The following is a 19326-nucleotide window of genomic DNA, read 5'->3' on the forward strand; positions in this document are numbered from 1 at the left end:
GTGAATTGGAGTTCCTGGAACCTAGAAGCTCAGGTGTCTGAGGAAGGGGCTTCACTGGCCCTTGCTGACATTGCTGAGTGCCCAGGGAAGCTGAAGGTTGGAACCAGTGATAGAACAAGACAAACATAGTCCCTTCTCTCTACTTCCTGCATCCAGTCCTACTCTCTGCTTCCCAATAGCAGAGGCCAATAGGAAAGTCTGTGAAATATAAAAGACAAAGGATGGATTTAAAGCTGAAAAATAGTATATAAAATCTGCACAACTATTGTTTAAACAGAAAACAACTGCCTTGAAACAGACCAGCAATAAACTACACATAAAGTAGCTGCTGCATAAGGGGTTATTTATTTATTTTTTGGTCAATGAATTATCCCAACATTTATTTTTTCAGTTGTCCGTGCTATTATAACCCTCAACATTAATTCTTTAAGTCACACTGGCTTGCTTCCCAGGTAAAACAGCTCTTTCTGCAGAGACAGTGGTCTTTTTCTTCTTAAATGCTACCACCTTCCCATAGCCACAATACTAAAGTTTTGACATTCTTCTGGGAAAAGTCACTTCTGATTATAGTGTCCTCAGAAAAAGATTACCCCCTTCTTTTGACTACCTCCCCATATTGTTGCACTGCCAGTGCTTCCCTTTTCCTCTTGATTTTCCGGCAGTGGTTGGCTAACATAACTGCCTCTCCTGCTGCCTCTGTGGGTCCAGCCCACTCGTGTGTATTACATATGACTTCTCTAGTGGCCCCTTGGATTGGAAGAAGTGTACAGCTGAACAGATGGGTTTCATAAAACTTTAGATTAATTTACTTTTCATAATCTCTAAATTATTTTATATTGTTAATTTGGGGCTTTCTAAATGCTATAATATTATACCTTGCATAAGTAAACTAAGACATCTTTTCTAAGGGAAAGACTGCCTTGTCAAACTAAGCCTGCATTTTGCCATTGTGCAGCTTTGTGCTACTAGAAATGGACAAGCAGGACAGATAAAAGCCACAGAAGATCTCTGATCCCTCTTTTATCTGATATGTAACTTCATACTGTACAAAGTAACTCTGGCACTTGTATTAGGATGTTAATCCTTGGTAAAATGGTCCATTGGTCTTAATCAATGCAGAAATTGATTCACTGGCTAAAAATAAAGATCTGGTACTTTTAGTTCTTAAGATTTCTTTGTGCTAAATTTTCTGGAAAGGAGTTCTTTCCCAAGCCTATCTCTGATCTCTAGAATTCAAAACCAATGGTTTTAAATATTGGCTCGGCATCAAAATCAGACAAGACCTATTAAATAGAATATATGAGTGTTGGGTCCAAGTATATATGTGAAGCACTAGGGATAGTCAGAATTGAGAATTGCAGATTTCTTTGTCATGGGAAAGCATAAGCATTATTGAACTCGTATTAGCTGCTTTATATTGTTGATTTTAAAGAACTGATTCAGTAAATGTTAGCCAAAGGATCATAACACCATTTAGCCAGTTTTAAGAACCTAAGACTATTTTTTTTTATTGGTTTGTTTGTTTTTCCTTCTGGTGCTGCTATTTGCTTTCACTCTCTCTGATGGCTGAGAATTAAATCATGTTGTAATATGTAGTATTCCACTTGATTCTGTTGCGCACATGAAAGTTTCCCTCTGGTGGGTAGGGTGGATGATAAATTCTATTTAGATAGCAGCTCTGGGCCCCTGATGTAAACTGAAATTTAGACTGCATCACTCAATGCGTAGTTGATGACTGTACTTACAGAGCTTTGTAAAAGCTTAAAGCTTAAGTATAGAGCCCTGAAATCCCCGAAGGAAAAGTCATTTCTTTTCTGGGAGACTGTATTGGACTTAGATGTGGTAAGGACCTGCTCAGTGTCCATAAAATGAAGGACAGACAGCCATGTTAAGGAGTTGAAGACCTTGGTACACTATGAAAATAGTCACTTTACAAAGAAATATAAGCAAGTACCTGAGAGAATAAGGGAAAGTATATAACAGTAGGAATAAGAGGGACTAGATTCTGGGAGAAATGGGAACTTGGGAGTCAGCTGCCAAGGCTGTAATTAGCCATTATCATCTACAAACCCCTGGGCCAGCTTTGCTAGCAAGTATTCAAAATTTTGCATTCTTCTTGGGAATGTAAAGATGGATTAAAATAAGGAAATCAATGCATGTAATACACTATATCAATAAGTGAAACCATATTTGTAAGATTTAATAGCTGCTGAAAGATACTTGCTAAAGGTAATTTACTAATTTAAAAAACCTAAAATAATAATAAATCACTTTCATTATATAATAAAAAGCACTTAAATTATATCAACCAGTGTTGACAAAGGTATAATGAAACATATACTTTCATTTATTGTTTGTGACAAGGTAAATGGGTTCAACAGCCTTGGAAAACAATTGAATATATACATTTCATGATACATAACTTTTATCTTGATTTATTAATCTAGATTATGTCATTCTCCTCTAAAAAAAAGCCAAAATGAGAGTAAAAATGCTAAGCACAGAGATGTGAGTTTGAGAATTATTTATTGTAATAGTGAAAAATTGGAAGAAAACTAAATCAATGATATACAAAATATGTGAGTGTTCATGCCTTAGGATAAAATAAAATTTGAGCAGGCATCTCTTTTACATATCTAGTTACTTAGGTATAAATTATATACATGTTCTTGTGTTAATATTTTATATATAGCATGTAGACATACACAAAAAGAAATAGAAGTCAGATGAATTAAAAAGGTTAATGTCAATACTATTTTATTTTAGTAAGAGCATTGTGGTTGAATATAAATTATAATTTTGAAAATATTTGTTTAGCATTTTATTTTTCAGCAATTCCACAGTCTGCTCTTAAGATTACTATTTTTGATACTTAAAAATAAGTCAAGCTTACTGAGGCAAAATTTACATACAGTAAAATTTACTTTGTTTAAGAGTACAGTTTGAGTTTTGAAACATGTATACAGTTCTGTAACCACTACTATAACAAAGACATAGAATATTTCCCTAACTTCATAAACTACCCCCTCTAACCCTGACCCTTTTTGTAGCCAATCACCTGCCCTCATCCCTTGCCCCTAACATTCACTGATGCAATTTTTTCCTTATAGTTTTTCCTTTTCAAGTTATATAAATTGTACCATTTTTGTGTCTGCTTTCTTTCACTTAGCCTTTTGTGTCTGCCTATTTTTAAAAAAAAATCACAGTGCTTTTGAGATTATGCAAATTGTTGAATGTATCTGTGGTTTATTCCTTTTTATTTATGAGTAGTATCCCTTCTATGGATACACAACAATTTATTCATTCACCAGCTGAAGAATATTTTGGTTCTTTTAATTTTGGGCTATTATGAATAAAACTACTATAAGCATTTATGTACAATCTCTGTATGAATATACATTCTAATTTCTCTTGGGTAAACACCTAGGAGTGACATTGCTGGTTTATACGATAAGTACATCATTTCCAAAATGGGTGTACCAGTTTGTATTCCTACTAGCAATAAGTGAGAGTCTTAGTCTTCTACATCCTCATTAGCACTTTGAATGCCATGTTTTTTCTTTTAAAAATATTTTGTCCTTCTGGTAGGTTTGTATTATGGGCTGAATTGTGTGCCTTTCCGCCATTCATATGTTGAAGTCTTAACCTCTAGTACCTTAGAATGTGACTGTATTTAGAGACAGGGCTTTTAAAAAGGTCATATGAGTAGGCCTTACACCACTATGATTCTTGCCCTCATAAGAGATTAAGACACAAATATGCAAAGAGAGAAGACCATGTGAAGACACAGGGAGAAGATAGCTATCAATAAGCCAAGAAGAGAGGCCTCAGATTGATCTCAGACTGATAGTCTTCATATCATGAGAAAATAAATATCTGTTGTTTATGCCACTATACAAAAAAGCATAATTTGCCATCCTCAAATTTGTGTTTCTGGCGTGAAGATTATTTTACTTTTAAGAAACAAAGTACCTGGGAAGAACTTTTGGTTTTCCCCTAAATGCCTAAAAAAATTTAGATGGAAGACCTGTTCCAGGAAATAGAGCTATCACCAGGGATATGTACAAAGAATATGGGTTAAGTGTGATGGGGGAAACTTGGCAGAACCTAGAGATCAGAGTCAATTTTGTGTCCCATTGTCTCTGCCCAGAGACATTTGTTGTCAAACATTTGCTTACCAGAGCATTGCTTTACCAAACAAGTAAATATTCGTTTACCAAACATTTACTTTTCTATGTGAATTGCTTTCTCCCCTTTGAAATTCCAAACCATTAACTCCTCCTTAGCTCAGATTGGCATATCCGCCTCAACTTCACATATTTTCATGGAACCCCTGTACATACATAAGCAATTAAATTTGGTTTTCTCCTATTACTCTACTATCAATTTAATTCTTCAGCTAGAAGAATGTACAAAGGCAGAGAATAATTTCTCTCTCCCCAACACCACCTATTCTGTGGTACTTTGTTATTAGCCTTAATATAACATGTAAAGGTATGTTATTGGAGTTTTATTTAATGAGTAATACAATTGAGCATATATTATTTTGTGTTCCTTTGAGTCCATATTTCTTTATTTATAATGTATCTGTTCAAATCTTTTACCCATTTATTTTCTTATTCTTGATTTTTAAGTGTTCTTTACATATTTTGACTATAAGTCCTTTATTAGATATGTAATTTACAAATATTTACTCCTAGTTTGTGGCCTATCTTTTGATTTTCTAAATAGTATATTTTGAAAAGTAAAGGTATAGTATTAAGTTCAAATTATTATAGCTTGTTTATTTATGATTCTTCTTTTTATTGTTTTGACACGTTTTACAACTTTAACTGAAGTAAGATAAACTGCACACCAGGTATACATTTAATAATTTATGACATACGTATATACCCTTGAAACTATCTTCACAGTCAAGATAACAAACATTTCTACCACTCCCTCCAAAAAAACTTTATTTTTGCTCCTTTGCAAGCATTCCATCCTTCCATTTCATCTCCAGTTAACCAATGGCCTGCTTTCTGTCACTATAAATTAGTTTGAATATCCTAGTTTTTGTATACATTAAATCACACAGTATCTACCTTTTTTGTTTTTGTTTTTTGCATGGCTCCTTTACTCAGATCAGTGATTTTGAAATTTATCCCTGTTGATGCATGTATGAATAATTCATTCTTTTTATTCCATTCATGTGTTGATTGACATTTGGTTTAATGCTTATCATACTTGAAACAGTTATCTTACCAAGATAACTTTATTGAAATGGAATGTAAAATTTACTCCATTTGCTGATTCATTCTACTGATTTTCAAAACTGTCCACCAAATTGGTTTTGTTGAAATTTCAATTTGCCTTCATGCCAGTCTGTTGGCATTACAAAAAATTAGAATTCATTAAATAATTATATTTGTGATAAGTGTGTTAAATCCTTTGAAATTATTTATTAAAGAAAGATAGTTTTTACTGAAAGATTTTTAAGCACATTAGAAAATTCTGTTTCTAAGTGTTTCAAGCATATAGATAAGAAAGATTTTATAGACAATGCATTTAGGCATTAAAATCAGTTAATGATGGAAACAGTTCCAAACATCCTTTTAAAAATGTTCTTGTCATTGTACAAAGTCTTTGAATAGTAGGTACTTTGGGTTTATTAGTAAAATGTCACCTTGAAGTGTTTGTTTTTCTGAAAATATTTGTTATGTAGCATTTTATATACTTTAATTTTTATTCCAGAAATTTTAAGAAATGAACTTTATTTTCAAAATTTAGCTTATAATGTTTTACCATGACCTAGGTATTTTCCCCCCCAAAAAGAAAATTTATAGCATGAACTTCCAGGTATCAGAAAGACTGAAAAGACTTTTTTTTCACTTTGCCCAAACTTTGTTTGCAGGCATTAAGTGTGTTTATACAGTTGTTACCATTGCTGTGTTCCAAGTGTCCTATGTGGGCTACAAGTGACAACTACTTTTCTTTGGGTCTGATCAATTTTGCAGTATACCATGTTTGCTTTCTCTGAACCAGTAACAAACACTTTCAACATCATCAATTCCAGTCTGAAGTTCCTGTTGCATTATATCAAGGGACATTTCTTATTTTCTGCTGCCATTTCCATAAAAGTAAGTAATGCCATTTTTAGCCATATTCTCTTCAGGTAATAGTCAAATGAATCTACTGTCTCTTTAGTTTTCTGATAAAACTTGATATGTGATGCCAGTTTAGCACTCACAAAAAATGGTTAAAAGATCGTGAATAAGCTCATCTTCCAAAAACTTGACTGGTTTTAAAGTAAGAAGATGATTAAAAAGAAGTGCATTTGGATTTTTTTTGTGTGTGTGTGTGTATTATATAGAATTTTTATTTTTTCAATTACAGTTGTCCCATTTTCCCCCATTGCTCCACCCCCAACCAGCCCACCCCTTCTCCCACAATCATATCCCTCCCCGTTGTCCATGTCCATGAGTCATTTATACATGTTCTTTGACTAAACCCTTCCCTTACTTATCCCCCTTCTCTCCCTCCCCCCTTCCCCCTAATAACTGTTATTCTTTTCCTTGTTCTATTTAGTTCATTTAATGCTTATACAGTACACCCATGGGGATCAACTTGAGCCCGAGAAGCATTGTTTTCTATGTAACTTTCAAGCAATTCAACCCTGACTTTTCAAGTGGCATCACTTTCTTACAATCCACAAGAGCCTCATAAAATAACCTTAAAAGAGTATGTTTTCTTTTTTCCCCCAGCGGTGATGTTCCAGGAAGAAATACAGTTCTTAATTGACTCAGCTCAGGTGGAATATATTGGATGGCCTCCCCAAGATGCTGTCACTTTAATGAGGTTGCAATATACTATGTATTTTACAAGAGTATTCTTATCCATCCTATGGAAAAGGTTGCTTAGCAACTGCAGTCTCAAGGATGGGACGGTTCACCTTCCTGATATTTGACCAGCTTTCACAGATGTTTTCAATCAGGACTTCTTGCTTATCTAGTTCCAGGGTCAATAGGAGGATTCTATGCTGTCTGTCACACTTTCAACATCTTTATCATATTCCTTCAGGCATACATCACAGGCTTCAATAATCTGAGCTAAATCTATGTGAAGTCCACCTTCTGAGTTCTCTTCTGAAATTCCAGCTCTTTTAGATTTCAGATAAGCTCATAACTCAGCCGACAGGCATGGGGGATGTTCTAATTACACAACTGGAAAAGGGAGCTGATGTGTTCTGTCGCTTGACAAATCTTTTAATTATCTGACACAAAATGCCCAGAAAAATCTCTTTATGTTATAAAAGATATTTTAAAATTGTTTATTATTTATTTATCATCATATATACTGTACTATAATTTGACGTCCTTTTGAAAAACATAAAATTAACCATAGTAACATTAGTAACTCCTATAGTACTCCATGAATGATTTCAATGTTGAAAAGATTGACTAGTGATACAATAAATTAATTTCAAATATTGTATTACACCTACAATTTTATCTACAATGGTTTTAAGAAAATTTATTTAGATTGGTTTATCACTGGTAATTACACTTAAACAGTTTTTCTGTAATGTATGTTTTACTTTAATAATATATCTTCTTCTGTGTAGCTTTCCTTTAATAGCTCAGAAGGAGCTACTGCATTCTTAAAACAGAGTCTAGGAAATATCATAAGCTGAGGCATTATTTTTAACTTTCAGCCACCTCCACAGCAAACCCCCTACACTATGTAAATGTTCTATGACTTATTTGTTCAAATCTTTAGCAGTATTTTCTATGAATCTTCTAACAGTAATTAACAGCAAAAATATTTTACTATGTTACATTCTGCTTATTTCAGTCATTTTCTGAACACCTGCATGACATGACAGGAAAAGATATAATTCCCCAGTGATATGTAAATTTTGTCGTTGTTAAGTAAGACACCCAAAATATGGTTCTAAACTTTATTTTGAAATTTAGTGTAATTTTGTAAATACTGAACCAAATTTTACATGGCCATAAAAAATGGTGGGAAAAGGAAATTTATTTTTTCAGTCAAATAATTATTGTTAACACTTACTAGGTCATTGTTGATTTCTATGTATGGAATGAGGCTGGTGAACAGATTATATTAAGAGTCAGCTTCGCCACTCGCAGTTTACCACAGATCTAGACATTAATAAGGAGGAAATGTATATCCATTGACTGGCATCTTATTGAGCCAGTAAAATAATAGCTATAATACTACATAGAAAAATGTGTAACATAAATGCTAGGTCAAAAAAACTAATCCATAAAACTTTGTGTGCTCCATAATAATAACTATCTTAAAAGATAGGAATGGAATGTAGAAAAATTTCAAAAGCTATACAAGGGTTTTAAAATTTAAAATATTTTGCTTTTTTCCTTTCTTGCCAAACTTTTCATATTTTTTCTTGTTTAGAATTTTAAAGAGACACACTTACATCATATTTGCCTCTTTTTTTTTCTTGCAGAATATTTTGGGTGTGCAAAAGTCTTTGGCAGAGATTGAACCCTCCGATCTTAAGCTTTTAGACTAGAGATCATATCCTAGTACCATCCCCTAGGAAGCATGTTAGAAAACAGTGCAAGTTCATTCCCTAATGTGGGTTTTCAGTTTTTGTTTGTTTGGTTTTAAACTGATGAACTTTCAGAGTTCTTTGAGGTTTTGTTGTTGTTATTGAAATTTTAATGATATTTCAGTAACTATTTGTTTTTATTTTTTTATGGAGAATCTTGAAAATGTATTTCTATTTCTATTTTAAATAAAATATAGATAATGGTTATGCAAAAGGTACAGTCATGAGGATGGTATATGCTTATGGAAAAGATCGAGGGTGCCTATTTTTATCTGATACTTCTGACTGGGTTATTCTAGCACCCAAAATAGATCCCCAAGGCTGATCTTGGAGGAAACCTTTAATGCTAAATGTAGGCAGTCAGGAATAGTTAAAAAGGACACAATAAAACCATTCACTGGTTTATTGTTTTATGCTTGCAGAAAAACTAGTCCCAATGTACTCCAGGAAATTTCTTCTAGAGCATGTTGTCTTGCTTACACTTCTAAGAGTCAATCCTAAAAATATAGGTCTGTACACTAGAAAAATGCTCTCCTATCTCTGGCATCATCTGACCAGGGAGAAGGAGCGTAACCATATGTCCATCAGTATTCCAAGTGACTTTAAGGCACCTTTGTTCAAAGTCTGAACATATTTTGACCTTTCAAAAGAGGAGAAATATCTGCCATTGGTCAGTACATCTTTGGCAATAGGTCTCTTTAAATATGACACAGAGGTTTCTTTTGTTATGATCTCTCTCTGACATAGAGGTTCATAAATATGATGATATAAATCTCACAAATGTGTCCACTATTCTGTTTTATGTTGTTCTGCATGCCCCCTGAGGCTCTAAGTGACATCCTGCACATTTCAGATCAAATGGGACCCTTATTTGTTGCTTTGATTTTTCACACTGAGTGACCTAAAGCAATTTGACATAAAGGGTTTTCTTAAAATCTTAAATAATCATCTTTTTCAGGCTTTCTATCTACACAAAGGCTCAAGAGACACAGCAATGACTGTAAATAAATGAATCTAAATGTTCTGCTTCAATAGTTAAAAACAATTGTCTTGAAGGCAAATCACATTCAACTGAATGGGTTAGTTTTTAGTAGGTTCTCATGTTATTATATGCAGCTTATTTGTCATCAGTCTCACTATTTACCATTTCATTCTTGCAGATACTGCTTGATGTGTTTCAGCAGACCTCTGGGAGCCCTTGGCTGGAAAAAACTGTGGCTCAAAGGGAACCAGAGGCCTGGCCTTGGAGGTAAGGTTTATAAAAGCAATTGGTGTAAATGCTTGACTTTGTTTTCTATTGTTTTCTTTTCATTATTTCTGATTTAAATTGCTTTGAACTATCTATATTATCTAGTTTAGTTTGTGGTTTTTACAAAATCTTAGCTCCATTACAGTGGGCTGAACAATCCAGTTTGGGAAATGAAATGGCATGGTCTCCTAAATTCAGTTGAAAAACAAATGTTTGAGAGATTTTCAAGTATAAGATAACAAAGAAAAAAAATCACTAAGTTAAAAATTAAACTATTGGTTTTTAAAAATCCACACTTTTAAGAACTTAGTAAGTATATGAGTATTTGACTGCCAATTATTTTCCAGACACGATTTTAAAAGACCAAAAGTCATGAAGAGATAATGATCTACGAATTATCCTTCCATTTCCAGTCAGTTCTATAATTTGCTCCTAGAAAATTGAGAACTTCTATTACTTATTACTAATTACCTCAAATGCTTCATGAAAGTAAGTGGAGTATAAAAATAATCTATACAAATAATATTTGGCATTTTATGAATTCCTTAAAAACCCAAGTCAGCCCTGGCTGGTAAACTGAAAGTTTGCATTTCAATTCCCAGTCAGGGCACATACCCAAGTTGCCAGTTCAGTCCCCAATCAGGCCATATGTAAGACGCAATCTATCAATGTTTCTCTCTCACATCATTGTTTTCCTCTCTCTCTCTCTCCCTTCCCCTCTCTCTAAGATCAATAAACATGTCCTCAGGCGAGGATTTAAAAAAAATAAAAGAATAACCCAAGTCAGATCAAGTCACATCCTTCGGGAGTCCCATCTCATTCAGGTGGAAAGCAAACAGTGTTGAAAAGTAAGCCATATGCCCGTTTCCCCAGGCCCCAGTTTCCTTCAATGATCTCAACTTTCCTATTCCTTCTCCCACACTAGGCTTTAGCCTCACTGACCACCTCACTTTTCCTGGAACCCACTCAGGAATGCTCTGCTTCAAGGTTTTTGCATTTGCTGTCTCTTTTGTCTAGAAAATTCTTCCTGCAGCTATCTCATAGTTTCCTCCCTCCCTTTCTTCAGATCTTGGCTCCACTGCTGCCTTTTCAGAGAGGCCCTCATGACCACCCTATTTAAAACCAAAACCCTAGTATCACTCCCTGCATCAGACACATACTGTGCAACACCCTTCCCTTCTTTTCTTTTCTTTTCTTTTTTTTGTATATTTTATTATGTTGTTAAATAGTTCCATTTTTTCCCCATTTGCTCCCCTCTGCCCAGTACCCTCCATCCCCAAGAAATCCCACCCCCCTTAGTTCATGTCCATGGGTCGTGCATACAAGTTCTTTGACTTTACCCTTTCCTATATTATTCTTTTTAAAAATAATTAATTAAAATTTTATAACAATAAAAAATAACAATCCCCCCCTCTCAGACTTAAGACTCTTTATAATCTTATAAAGGACAATGGTCGAAGGTCTCGTGCTCCTCTAGCTGCTTCAAGCTGGACATGGTCATTGTTCTACCTACCCTTGGGTCCAGAAATCTCTAATAAGAGTGGGAGTGCAGAGGGGAGGGTGGTCTTCTACATGGGGAAGGATTGTGCAGACTCCAGGTCAGTTGACTGTCCCCGGACCATGGCATGCTTGGTTTAACAGTCTGGCATCCTTGTTGTAGCTGCTTTTCTTTTCTTGATGGCCCTTATCACCATCGGGCATGGTTTAGCATTTATTTATTTATTTTCACACTGACTGACTCTTTCACTAGCATGTAGTCTCAACGAGGAAAAGATTTTGCTTCTTTTCTTCATTGTGGTTTCTCCAATGCCTGCAATACTGTCTATATTTGGTCAGCATTAAATGTTAATACTTGTTAAAAACATTGTGGAGCAATTTAAATGCCATTCTTGTTTTTTTAAAAAAAGATTTTATTTATTTATTTTTAGGGAAAGGGGAAGGGAGGGAGAAGGAGAGGGAGAAAAACATTGATGTGACAGAGAAACACCGATTGGTTGCCTCTCAAATGTGCCCAGACCGGGGATCAAACTGATAACCCAGGCATGTGCCCTGACCAGGAAAAAAGCTGGTGAACTTTTGTTTTGTGGAATGATTCCTAACCAACTGAGCCACACCAGTCAGGGTGCCACTATTTGTTGCAGGAACTCAGATCTCTGGGTAGGGGCATGTTCCCATGCCCCTATGTCCAGGTGTCCTGTGGCTCAGGAGATGAGCTGGTCTTGTCTCCGCCTGCAGCTTTAGGCTGTTCAGGCCATTGGGTCATGGAATCCTGAGAACAAAGTGGTCTGTTAAGTACTCCATCTGCCTCCTTGTAGGTAAATTCTTAATTGGAGCTGGCCTTGAGGATTAGTGGGTCTGCTTTGTATCCTTGAGAGGTGCTATCTAAACCATAAGTTACCCTGGCTGTATTTTACACATTAATGATACATTGTAAAAATTCTTTCACTGCTGGCTGTAGAGCTCAACCCCCCTGTTCTATTTTTGTAACTTTTGAAATCCTAATAAAAGGACGGTGAGGCTTCTCGCTCTTTGCTGACTGCCAGAGCGTGCTGCGGCCACCCGATCATCTTTTTTATTCTGCTTGCTGGAATTATCTCCGCGTTCTTGCTCATAATCAACACTTCAACTATTGTTTTAAGATAATTTTATTTTGCTCTATGTTTGTTATGGGTCATGATTTTAATAATAAAACAATTAGATTAAAGTAAACAGATATACATTTCTCTGAACTAGGCCCTGTGAGAGGGAACATCAGGATGAATTCATCCTACTTCTGTTTATAACTTAATAGCTTGGAAAAAGTATAAAACATTTGTTAATAGGAGCCATGTTCAAGTAATAGATAGTGAAGACTTAATGTGGCAGAAGCAGAGATAATGGAAACTACCCTGGGTGTTTCTCACATTGACCTGAGCTTTATAAGTAGGGAAGGGAAGTTGATACAACAAGAATGTAGCTGACACTTAAAAGTTTAATTAATTAATTAATTAGTTAATTAATTATTAATACATGCCCTGACTACATTCTAAAACTGATACGGATACTGATAGATGCCTGTCCAGACTGAGGATAGGGAAAGAGGGGCTGCATGGGAGATGGGGCACTGAGAATGTGGCGAGCAGCTAGACAATACCTTCATGAACCACCCGGGGTCATGACAAAGATGTTGAATTTCACAGCACTTCCACAGGACCATGAGGTTGCATTGCTTGTGTCTTGTGGACAGTCCAGTTGATTCCCAGTCAGGGCACATGATGCCTCTGTGTGGAGGTCCTGCTTAGGTGCCCTGCCCCTCCATCTAGGGCCATCCTGGGTGCTGCCTGAAAGTCTGAGCAGGGTTTTCAGGGTCTCTGAGTGGGCCCTGAGTATGGGAAATATGCTGCATGTGGGAACTAGGGTGTGGGGTGGGGAGATGGGGTGCCACAGGAGTCTCCCCAACTCCCAGACAAGATATTGGCAGGATGGAATGTTGCATGGAGCTAACAGAAGGTTAGCAAGATAATTGGATAGGGGGACAATCCTTCCTACCTCCTTCCAGTACCTGATTGGGTGTGCGACCAGGGGAAGGCAGGCACATGCACCATAAAGGTCAGAGTGGCAACAGGGGGAGATACTTGACCGAAGAGGCCTGTCAGTCTAGCCTGGGGAAAAGAAGGGATGGGGGGAGGGGTGGGCCCTCCTGGAGCACATGGAAATTTGGGAAGTTAATTGGTCCTTCTGAGAAAGCCCCTGGTCCACCCCACACCCAAAACTAATATAGACCCCCTCTGGTAAACTTACTGGCCGATGTGTTCATGGGACATTCTGGCCCTGGAAGCAGCATGGCTGGTGGTAGCACTGGTCCCACATGTAGGTTTCTGAAGGAAGCCTGAAGCTGGACAGCAGCTGGGAGCAAGCTAAGCTATCTGGGTGACCACTCAACAGCTGCCTGTGGTTCCCCAAGAATGGTACTTTAGATGGGAGCAGGAACTCTGGACACTGCCTTTGGTTTTAGTCTGGCTGAGGATGGTTGGGCTTTCCTCTGGTTTTCTGGAGGGCATGGGCTCTGAAATAAGAGTCAGCCATTCTCCCAGATCATGCAGCGTTTGAATAAAATCCTTTTCCCTCTCTAGCCAGCCTCTGCCTCTAGAGTTTGCCTATTGGTGGTGGCAGGCAGCCGAACCCCTGCTTTGGTTCTGTAACAATATGAAAACAACTTGAAATAACTATATAAGATAATACTAAAAATAGGAAAACAATTATTTTGAACAACACATTATTAAACTTTTTTAGGACAGTAATATCTTTGATGAAGGCTATAGACGCTTTCTCCAGAATAATGCACATAAACACCTGTTACACAAAAATAATCCCACATTCTAGGATCTGTATAAACTTCAACAAGTCCATTCATGGGTCCCAGTTTAAAATGTTCTGGTAAAGAGGCATGGAGAAGTATAACTCATGGCAAAGTTACTGTAATTACTGTGATTCAGTTTTGACTAACTTGAAGCCTGCTGGCAAATATTTTAAAATTTTAAAAATAAAAAAGAAAGAGGGAGATTGGGGAAAAATGATAGTTGTTATGTTCCTAGTCTGTGAATCATCTTATGCTAGGCTTTTAAAATACATTCTATTTCACTAAATTCCCCTAACTCACTCATTTGAGGAAGTTATTATCCACATTTTGTGCATAATGGAAGAAAGAACAGGAATGGAAATTGAATCCAGGTTTCTATAATTTCAGAAGGCTAGATCTTTTAAATCTTAAGATGACAATAAGTGTACCAGTCTGTCAGTAAGGAAAAGCCCACTGTGTGTGTGTGTGTGTGTGAGAGAGAGAGGAAGGGGGAGAGAGAGAGAGAGAGAGAGAGAGAGAGAGAGAGAGAGAGAGAGAGAGGAGGGGGGAGTTTGACTAAATCAGAATAGAGACTAGAACTTTCTGCAGGCTAGGAAAACAATAGCATTTCAAATTTCCACAGTCTTTCTTTCACTGGGCAGATTACAGACATATGACTTGGGGGGACTGGGAAGTTTAATCTGGCAATTAACTTGTGTGTGCTTTGATGATAGATGTTGTATTTTTATTTGATATATTTTCTGCTATATTAAACTACCCTACTTTGTATATGGAGGCCACTGAGGAAACAGTTGCTGATTGATTAAGTCATATCAGATATCTCAGAATCCAGTCGTCGGCAGCCGTCCGTCTCAGAGACGATGGTGTAGCTTCTTAAGAGTCTATCTGCACCGCCGAGAATGGTTGTGCAGTCCGACTCGGGAGTGACACGGTATCTGTCTCCTCCCGTGTTGAATCGACATCTTGCGATGACGCTGGAGTGTCCTCTCCAGTGAAGCTGAAGCTACAGAGCCTCGAGAGACGATGGTGTAGCTTCTTAAGAGTCTATCTGCACCGCTGAGAATGGCTGTGCAGTCCGACTCGGGAGTGACACGGTATCTGTCTCCTCCCGTGTTGCTGAAGCTACAGAGCCTGGGCAGGGTGATATGGAGGGTCTGCTGTTGCCCATGCAGCAGACACCCCCTCTCTTCGCAGCTGAAGGGTCCAAGGGAAAGACGGAGTCAATACAGCTTGGCTTCAGGTGCGCCGCAGGAGTTGCCGGTATTGACTACAACGTCAAACCGCCTTAGGGACTCCGGCTCCGGATTTTCTGTCGGGGTTTACTCCCTTAGCCTTTCCCCTGAAGAGGTATGCCGCAAGGCAGCGGAGGTTTTTTGGAATCAGAGTTTTCCTTCTCTGATGTGCCCTGACTGGAAGATCGAACCAGCGACACTTAGCTCGCAGACCGACGCTCAATCCACTGAGCCAAACCAGCCAGGGTACACAGAATCCAGTATATTTGAAATAACCTAGAAATCTCAGTTGCATTTGAAAAGGGTCTTGAGAAATCCAGATCCATAGCTGCAAACCACAGTGGGCAGCATGCATATTTATAGCTAACATTAATTGAGCACTTACTAAGCTTTAGGCTGTATTTTAAATACTTTTCATGAATTTATCTTTCAATTTCCAAACTATCTGTCTACTTAGTTAAAACATACTGGTCAGTTCTGTCAGATTTTATTCAATTAGCTCAATCAAAACCATCCAATCAAAATGGAAAATAGATATACTCAAATCTATTTCCTAGAGGCCAGAGTGGAACTCATTTATATAGTATAGTTTGAGCTTTTTTTCTAAGGCCCAACTTTCAAATGATTCAGGTGATGACAATGAAGAAGTCACCCTGCCCTACCAAGCAGTCCTGTCTACTTTCCTTCTAGGAGTTTGGCATCTCTCTTAGCAGATTGTCAATAATCAATAAAAAAATAGAGCAACTGAGGGATGAGGCTCAAGGAGGCATCTGAAATAACAGCCTTTCATATGTATAACTTGACAGGTGATGGACTTCCTCTGGAGACTTAGCAACCCTACATTGAAAAGAGCAATTGTCATGTTACAGGGCTAATTTAAAAAGATCTTGGCATTTCATTATCATATTAAGAGGAAATCATTAGTGAGGGTAACCTTTCAATATTAAAGTATCGTAAAAACGAATAAATGCTGAAATTCAGCACTCTACATTGTAAAGACATGTGTCTAGGTTTCTGCTTAAAAAAGAGAGAGAGGGAGTTCAGTCATAACTGCGTTTGGATTCGTGTGAGAGACATGCTCTAGCTCTCTAAATCACCCACCTGTGCTAAATTTACATATGAAAATAGCAGTTTAGGGTGGGAAATGGCTTTTCAGTTGTATTGATTCCTGAGAGCTTTGCTGGGCAGACTCAGTACTGAAGCTGAGTAGTACACCAGTTTAGAGATTTCTGGAATAGTTTTGGTGATTTCTGTCTATATCCTGTTTACCTAGCAAGCCTATGCACTTAGGGGTCAGCTTGGCCTCAACAGATATACCACCAGACCGCTCCTGCCTCATGAGAATAATCACAGAAGGAAGCATAGTAGGCACTCTGGTGCTGGATGAGGGTGGTGGTGAGCGGGGCTGAGATGAGGGAAGGTGGAGCTAAACAGATGCATCTGCCAGTGACAGAAGGAGCAGAGACCAAGTGAAGAAAGAGGTGACAGAGAGCTCACTGTGTAAAGAGACACTGCCATAAATGTGGAGCAGATTCATGCATAAAATAGTCTAGCTTTTCAGGGAGGCAAAATCAAAGGGGTCCTATCAAGCTTTGAAATTATGTCAGCTTGAAGCACTGCTAGTCTATGCTTACTTATCTATAGCTGATCCACTATTAGGAGAAAAGGATTTCACTTTCTTTAGATATTTGTATCAAATTATAATTGTATTTCTAAGCAGAAAGTTTAGCTTTTAAGCATAAGAAGAGTATATTATTATTTTTAAAATGTACTTGGAATTTTGTTTTTATTCAGATATCAGGGCCAACAAATCAGGAAATGAAGGCCATTGAAAAGGTATTTTATTACTCACAGTTCCCAAGAGGAGGGGGACATGCCACACACCACCCTGGGCCACACTGCAGAATACTGATGCTGGCCACAGGCAGATGGCGTAAAGGGGACTTTAGAAAAACCTTCATTCTGGTTTTCCAGAGAAGGAATAGGCTAGGCCCAGTAAGAAAGCTAAGCAGGTTTAGGATTGGCTAGTTTGAAGATAATTTTAGAGGTGGTGGGTGAGGGGGAATGGTATAGATGTTGCCTCTAGTTGTCAGATGCCCAGCCTTAAAGTGGTCAGGGCTGGAGAATAGTGTCTTACAGTTTAAGAGCAGGTAAGGGGATGAGGGGTGGAGGTTAGCTTTGGATTGGTTAGTTTGCATATGAACAGCATGCTCCAGGAAGAGTCATTTTGCTATCTCTAAAATTTGATGATCCAAGGAAGGGCAGCCCTACCCTAACCAGCTCTACCCTGGTTATGGAAACATCAGATACTAAAACAAAATAACTTAGTTAAATACAGTTATGAGCAGAGCTCCCTGTTCTCCCTCTCTTTAAACATGAAAAATAAATGTGTGCCAGGAAAATGAACATCATATTCCCATCTCCTGAGGATCTCTTTGATGTCTCTGGAGGATAAGGCAACGTTGCATGACTTCAGGGCAGAAGAGTAACAAATTCACCCTGAGCCTACATCTGGGTGGGTTCTACTGGGGGATTCTTAGAGGAGAGATCCTCTGATGGCTGGGCTCCAACGGCTGCAGGAACAATGTGCTTTATAGGTATGGCTTTGGGAGTGGCTCAGCCATTCTCATCTGAGAACACTGTCATGAGACACAAAAAACAAAAAAAACAAAAACAAAACAGAAACCCTTATATTTTCACCATTATAAAACTATAAAGAGGTATTTGAAAGATACTCTGTGCAGGCTTGCCTTTTCCTTCCCTGTCAACACTTCTGATGCTCATTTCCCTTCCCCCATCACATCTTTAAGTCATGTGTATAGTATTAATGTTTTAAAAATTGCTTGTTTATGTGCTTACATGGAGAAATAATATATCCTCTTACTATCTAAATTCATTCCATCTTTTCAACTACAGCTGGAAGTTTCACTTTCAAGTTGTTTGTTTATTCCATTAATACTAATTGAGCACCTAATTCTGTGCCAGCATTGTTTTAGGGTAAAGCCAGGACAAAACATATAAAATATCTTCCTGAAAACTATTGACATTCTAAGGAGAGAGTCAGACAATTTAAAAAAAAAAGCCAATATATAAGGTGCCAGATGGTTAGTGTCACAGAGGTAAATCTAGTAGGTGGAATAGAGTGTGGGTTGGAAGTGAAAAATTGTTATTTTATGTAGTGTGGCAAGGGCAGGCCTCACTAATAAGGTAAGCACGCCTGGCTTGTAATAAGTTTTCTATTTAGAGGAAACAGCATATGTAAATTCCCTGAGATGGAAATGCATTTAGGGTGTTTCAGGAAGAGCAAGGGGGCCAATGTGATTGAGATGAGGTGATAGAAAGGGAGAGAAACAGGAGATAAAACTGGACAGTGGTGCAATCGGATTGAGAAAGGAAGATATTTGGCCTTGCCAACCATTGCAAGGACCTGTATGTGCAGTCGAACAGCATGGAGAAATTTACATTTTAACAGGATCATGCTGGCTTTGGAAAATAGACTACAGAGGTTAAGGACAGAAGTTGGGGAGCTTTTGAAATGTTTCAGGTGACAGATGATGGTTTATGCCAGTGGTAGAAATGAAGGGAAAGAGAAGAGTAAGAAAAGAAGACTTCTGGATGAGATGTAAAATGTGAGAAGAAAAAGGCTGAAAAAGTCAAGGTTATTTATTAAGTAAATGTAATAAATTTTCCACTAATTGAGTTGGGTAAGCCTGCTGGAGGAGCTGGGTATGGTGGAATGGGTGGGTGGGGGAGGTGATGAGAAGACTGATGAGTTCAGTTTTAGAGCCAATAAATTTGGCATAGAGGTTATACCTGCAAATGAAAATGTTGAGTAGGTAGTTAGACACACAGTTCTGGAGTTTGGAAAAATATAATTTTGGAAATCATATAGGTAATGTTTATAGCCATGTTTATACCTATGTAGTGTAGA

The 19326-nt window shown here is 37.5% G+C and overlaps 1 pseudogene; it reads right to left on the bottom strand.

The window, feature by feature from the left end:
* Positions 1-5819: 5819 nt before the first annotated feature.
* Positions 5820-13077, bottom strand: LOC150018813 (eukaryotic translation initiation factor 3 subunit M-like; annotated as a pseudogene).
* Between the last annotated feature and the right edge of the window lie 6249 nt (positions 13078-19326).

Source organism: Furipterus horrens, unplaced genomic scaffold (assembly GCF_987537825.1).
Source record: "Furipterus horrens unplaced genomic scaffold, mFurHor1.1.pri manual_scaffold_2, whole genome shotgun sequence".
Classification (NCBI taxonomy): domain Eukaryota; kingdom Metazoa; phylum Chordata; class Mammalia; order Chiroptera; family Furipteridae; genus Furipterus; species Furipterus horrens.